The sequence below is a fragment of the Epinephelus lanceolatus genome, chromosome 3 (genome assembly GCF_041903045.1).
Source record: "Epinephelus lanceolatus isolate andai-2023 chromosome 3, ASM4190304v1, whole genome shotgun sequence".
NCBI classification, from domain to species: Eukaryota; Metazoa; Chordata; class Actinopteri; order Perciformes; family Serranidae; genus Epinephelus; species Epinephelus lanceolatus.
Genome location: NC_135736.1, coordinates 5635958 through 5642842, shown reverse-complemented (window position 1 = coordinate 5642842; position 6885 = coordinate 5635958).

Sequence of the window (6885 nt, the reverse complement as noted above, 5' to 3'; positions counted from 1 at the left end):
TCCAATGGACAACACTAATGCACAATCTCACTGCACCTTGACAAATGACGGATTTTCAGCTTATAAAACTTACAGACACGACTTGCCTGCTCAGCACTGCAGTTTACGTTCTACCACATTGTTATCAGCAACTAAGAGGATTAACAAAGTATCACCCCCACATCACATCTACAAATCTCAAAACTGTAGATTCTGTCACCAGCACTGAGCCTCATTAATATAGTGAGGGCATCTTAGCCATACAGCATTATGATAATATAAGGAAAATAGAACAACATTAAAAAAGGTAGAATAACAGAAGTTCTATCCTGAAAAAATGTGTTACATTCTCACATATTATGCTGCAGAACAAGTAGAAAATAAGAAATTGGTAATTACACTGGAAGGTCACTGATCACATAATGAATTAACATGTGCACTCAGTAGAGTGTAGATCTCCATACAATTCTTGTGATGTCACCAGACTTTACGCAGCGTGTTTCAGAAGCGTCCCAGAAGCTGATAAAAATACACGCCTCGTTTATTTTGACAGAGACAAAGCACCTTGCACAGAGCAGATTGAATTTTCCTGCAAACTGTCACTGTATGTGAAACACCGATACAATATAATTATGAAGATGACTGTAGTTTTAATAACTGAAACACAGCCAGATATCTGTGATGATATCTGTCGTTTATGACTTGACTTTGAACGGTATTAACTTGGTCTGTAGGCTACAGCACATAGGAAATAACAATAAACACAAATAAAATAGACTAAAAAAGAAACAAATTAACTACATAGCCCACCTACTTACTTGTGATAGAAGCACAAATATCAAGGAAAAATAACCAAATCAACTCTGACACAGGCAGAGAAGCTCAGAGGAAAGGAAAATTTAAAATAAGATCTCTTCATTGTCCAGCATATTTCTTCAAGACATAACTGAGCTTGTTATAACATCAGTGAGAGATTTTGACCATTTCCTTATACTTCCTAGATTCAGCTCCTGACTGATCCTAATTTGCAGTCTTAAAATGCTCATTTTCTGTCATCTTTATTTGTCTGAGACAATTTTATAGATTTGTCTCTATGATCAACTGCAGGTATTTTGTATTTTGGCCTCAGAGTTGAGAAACCTCTGAGCACAGCAAAAGAACTCCTGCTGATTTATTCTTTTGCTCCTTATTTCTCCAACGTGGGTGGGGGGACAGATCAGAATTCTGCTGATATGTCCTCTGTGCCATACATCCCTGGAGGATCTTTGTAATAATTGGCTATTGCGGCGTGAATCAGTTGCTGAAGTTCAGATTTTTCAACTCTCGGGAATAAGCATGGCCGGAATTTGCGTCTAATCGCATTTCTACATTGACTTTACATGTAATTCACATGTGCAAATTGTTTTATTCGCGCCTGGTGTGAACGTAACGGGAACTATTTCATATTGTAACGTGCCTGACTGTAGTGGATCTTATCTTATTGGGTATGGAATTAATCTGCAGGTGCTCCAGTTCAACTTGAGACCAAACTTTTCTATGGGTGTCATAATGAAGGCCAAAATCTGACCTGCAACAGACAGCAAGGCTTGTTGGAGTGGTTGGAGTGAGGAGTTGGCAGTCAACAAGGGTATGAAACAGTCAATAAAACAGGTTGGTGGTTGTTAACCAGGAGAGGTCATTAGGCATACAGTCACCAACATGCACACAAAACATTAGACCGATTGGTCCAGTATTTTGCCAGATAAATTGCAGACAGACAGACACACTCACTCTCGCATGCACAAACACAACCAAACGCATGATCCCCTCAAGGCTTATCTGTATTCAACACATAATATACTACTTGGAATTTCCCACAATGAAGTCTTTAACAGAGTGATAAGATGATGAAAAATGAGTCTTTACTTTGCATATAGATGAGAACAACTTCTAAAAAGTGCCTGTCATTAATAGTAGTGTATGAAACTATTTATGGGATCTTTTTTAAGGGAATACTACGCCCATTTTCAATTTCATACATGCTATTCCTATGATCTAAAACTGTCCAAAAATGTTAGTGCACATAAACAACTCTGCTAAATCTCACAACTAGAGAGCTAAAACTCAAACTTGTGATATCATCACATTTAAGTCTGGTACTGCTTAACTGAGAGCACCCATGGGGATGTTCTCTTTTCAGTTTCAAAACTGAGAACACTTAGGTGTGTAAAAAAAAATAAAAAATTGGGTCCACAAAATCAGACTTCCATTCATTGTCTATGGAGCAGCTCCAAACTTGATACCCTGTAACATCACAGGTTTGAGACTTACTTCAATATTGATTGAACTTTCCCAGGCCATGGAAATATTATATAATAATGGAATTCTTAATTGAAGTGGTGTTCCCCTCTAAGGTGCTGTTAACCTAGAAGTACAAGAATGTTTTGTGTCACCGTACCACAGAAGAGTAAATCTCCTGCTTAGTAGTTTAGATCAGATGTCATCTGCCATACCCACACAGTAAGCATGGGTTTGGTGTGTCAGGTTAGATATTGAGGTGAGATGAGTGTGAGAAGGAATTTCAGTAAGCGGACATTGAGTTCTTTGTATTAGCTGCCTGTTTTGCTATACTCCAGGGTCTGTGCATGCATGTTGCCAGTTCTAGTGACTGTAAGGTGCCTCTGGGTGCTATGAAAAGTCCGAACAGACACAGTATAGGATGAAGCTCATAGGGAGCATGCAGTGAGGAGCTGGTTCCACAGCATTGCAATGGACAAGGCTTGGTGATAACACTTGCAGGAGAGTCCCATTTGTAAGTGCTGAAATAGCTTGACGTCACTGTTGTGTAAAGCAGATGTGTTGCCTTTAAGGACGGCCTGCATCTGCTTGGGCCATCTCTGTTGAACTGTCAGTTACTGAACAAGTGGCACATGTTGTTTATGCTTGACAATGCAGGTCTGCTGTTAAATGTGTTGCCATAGCGCTGGTCTATTGTTAACAGACTATGCAGTATGAAGACACACCCATGGTAAATGTGCAGGTGCTGTGTTTCATGTTAAACAGATGAATCACAGATGAATAACACTATAGCAATTACAATATATTACAGTTACTGAACACAAAAACATCGCCCTACCTAGTCAGTTAAAGCTTACACATGTTTAAAACCAAATCTATTAGATTCCAATTATCTTGAAAACAAGTAATGTTTTTGTTTTGTCTTGCATCATCAATCCAGCGCACCCTTTCCTTTACATTGGTGTGCTCTGTGTTGCCAACTTTATGCCTTTCTCGCAATATTTAGTGACTTTTCAGACTGTGCGACTTCATTTCTGAAAAGCAACCAATGACAAATTTGGCAACTTATTGAGAGCACGTGAGAGAGAGTAAGTGACAGTCACAGTCCATGACGCTTCTGTCAGCAGTGGGGTCTCTCCCTCGCCTCCTCCTCCTGTTCATATGTATTTATTTTATATTTTATTTATTCATTTTATTATTTATCTATTTATTATGTTTATTATATTATTCCATTTTTAAAAAACTTTTTAAAATTTGTTTTAGTTGACTTTCATTTAAAGTTCAAGAAAATCCACTGTTTAAATAAAAAAAAAAAAAAAAGTTCAGTAAATGCATGATGTTTCCAAAATCAGTAGGCGTGTTCAGTATTTGTAACCTCAATGACTATGACTTTTGCCAAAACTGAGCAGCCTTACTGTACAGGAAAAAAACTTTACCAAGGATCCATGGCCATGAGATGTAAGCTGTGGACCAAGGCAAGCTAGCTTAAAGCAACACTTAACCTTTCTGGAAATTTTACACTTTTCTTTGTTTAGGTTAAAATGCTATTAATAAGCTGATGGCACGCTTAAATGTAAGTACATTCCACCAGAGATAAAAACTCATAATTATACCATTCTCATATGGTTCTAAGAAAACTCCGACTGACCGAATGCAATGATTGACCGAGCATCCTGTCTGTCTTCCCAGGTCCATGTCATTGGTCCAACAGCCCATTGGTCCGACATCCCATTAGTCCGATGGTCCGCGGTGCTGAACGGCTCCCGGCGGGCGTATTTCTACCTTGATGGTGCGCCGCGTCCGGCTCTGGGTCAGCTGGGAAAGGCTTGAGGCGAAGCAAGCTCACGGCTTATGTGTTTGCCACTTTCTTTTTCATTTTAACCCACACCATGATCTTTTCCTGACCCTAACCAAGTGGTTTTTGTGCCTAAACCTAACCAGACCTTAACCACAGGGCATCATGATGATTTCGGAACAATGGGACTTCGGAACAATGGGTTTAATATGGTCGGAACAATGGGATGTCGGACCAATGGGCAGTTCCCGTCTTCCCCATGTGGAGGCCTCCGAATGACTTAACCGCTGACATAACATCCTGACCCCGGATAAGTTTCAAAACTCCGGGGTTGCGCTTGACTGTGCAGGACAGGTAATGTTATGTTTAGTTCGCTTCTAATGTAACATATAACGTTATATGACAACACCGCATCCAGTTGCTAATGGCTAATGTTAGCCTGCTGTAGCGTAGCCTCTGAAACATTAACGTTACCTTCCGTGCGTTTCCACTTACTAGTAACATTAACGCTACTATCTAACGTTAGCACTGTAAGCTTATTCTAAAACCCATCAGTCATCACTGACTCAGGTTGAGTTTTAAAACTCTGGGGTTGCGTTTGACTGTCTTGGTTGTAAAGTTACACTCGCTCTCCTCTTCTGTGTATCTAACGTTACCTTGCCAACGCCTACGTCTATCATAGACGTAATGAGGACGTACTGGAGGAGGGGGGAGTAGGCCTTTGGAGGGAGGCAGGAGTTGTGGATGTTCAAGTGCTGTGTGAAATGCAAGAAAGGTAAGAGTAGCTTTAATTTATATAGTGTGGAGGTGTGGTGAATAACATAACAGGAGACGGAGATGAGTCGAGTCTGCTTTACTCTCCACATAAAATAATGTACATTGTACAGTGAGGCAACGACATGCTAACTGCTGGAACCGGAACCACCAAGCACTCTGTTCTATTTTCTCTTTAAGGTACAGTCCTTTGGTGAATGTCTCTTTCAGTTTCTCTATATGGGTCACCAATAGCACATTTCATACACCAAGGCAATTCAAAGTGCTTTACAGAGCAATAACATGTAAAACATGATAAAGGATACAGATTTATAATAAAATAGCAAAGGGAAAAAAATATAAAATTAATTACTAAATAATCTACAATGTTAAAAAAAGCACCATTTAAAAAAGCAAAAGTGCAGACCAGAGGTGCAAAGATAAAATAAAATATTATTTAAAATGATTAAAATAGAGATTTAAAATTAGTTTGCACTCTATACAGGGTGGAGTAGGCAGTTCAAAAAAAAGGAATGTTTATAGCTTTCACCTAAAAGTGTTCAGAGCCGGGCCGTGTCTAACATCATCTGGGAGGTTATTCCAGCCTTGTGCTGCATGATAACAAAAGATGGCTTCACCATGTTTTGTTCTGACTCTCAGGACGGTCAGTGGGCCGGCCCCAGATGTCCACAGGGGGTTCATATGTCACAAGCATGTCAGAGATATATTGGGTGCTGAGCCACAGAGTGATTTTTATGCAAGCAGTATGATGAGTTATGAAATCAATTATTTAAATGACAGGTAACCTGCGTTACTTGATTTTAACCAGTGTAAGGACCAACACTAAAAGGAAACTTTGCAAAGGCCACCGCAAATCACTTGATGACACAATAACATCACTGTAAAAGTTGAGGAGGAAGTAACACGGAATACGTCAAACAAAAATACCTTCACTGAACATGTTGAAATTCACAACAATAGCTATAAACATATGACCCCAGAGGCAATGACTGAGACAGAGAAAAATCAAATCAAACCCTGACACACTGCAGACAGGCAGCACCCATTCCTTTATGTATGTTTTAACAGTGTGCACGTAGTTACTTCTGCAATAGCTCAATAACATTTTTTCAATGGGTGTAATTTTAACTGCTGCACAACTGGTGCACAGTGGGAAAATCAAGAGCATCAGCGTGGTTCAGATGGGTCCCAGTTTTAAACAGTATACATATTAACTGTATTCAAAATGAACTACTTGTATTACTTGTCATAAAACTTAACCCACAGTGTTGTTTTTTAGGTTTAAAGTGAATTTGCTTTCGCCATTTTGTACTCTTGTAATCTTCACAAAAGCAAAAATGTATTTCAAAAGATTTAATACATTTGTGTTCTGTAAGATCTTGTTGGAGCTGTCTCACAACACAATTTATTTCAAAGCCTGTCACTTAAGTGACCCCGCCCTTAAAAATGCCTAACTTTAAGCCTTGAAAGAATGTAAACAGTTGAGTTACAAAAAAAAAAAAGATCCCCTGGTGCAGTTGTCATGAATGTTGACATTACCTATACAGACCAAAACCATTTTTTGTACCAGGCTGTAAACATGTTTATTTCTGCATGGGGGTCTGTGGGGATTTACCCTGTTTTGGATCCAGCCTGAAGTGGTCATTCAGTGAACTGCAGTTTTTGGAACTTTTTACATTGGCTTCATTTCTCAGCCTGGAAGGTTGCTGCTTGAACAGGACTTGTTTAGAGTTTGTGTGTGATGTGGAACTGTGGTGCAGCAAATTTCTGACCATGATGAAATGTATGTATACTACATGTTTGTATGCTGTATGTACAGAAGAATTAGTTTTATAATACAAAAGTGCATCTTAAGTGTTTGTGCTTAAGGAGTCTTAATCAGGAACTTTTCCAAAATTTACGAAGGTTGTGAAATGCTGGAGAGAAGAAAATAAGTCATTCATGTGATGGGAATCACATTTTGTTTGGCTACTGTATTAGAAAAGGGTACTGTTTCATCAGCAGCCAAAACACATAACCAGAGCAGGCTACATGCTTTGAGGATTTTAGTGGGAGTGAAA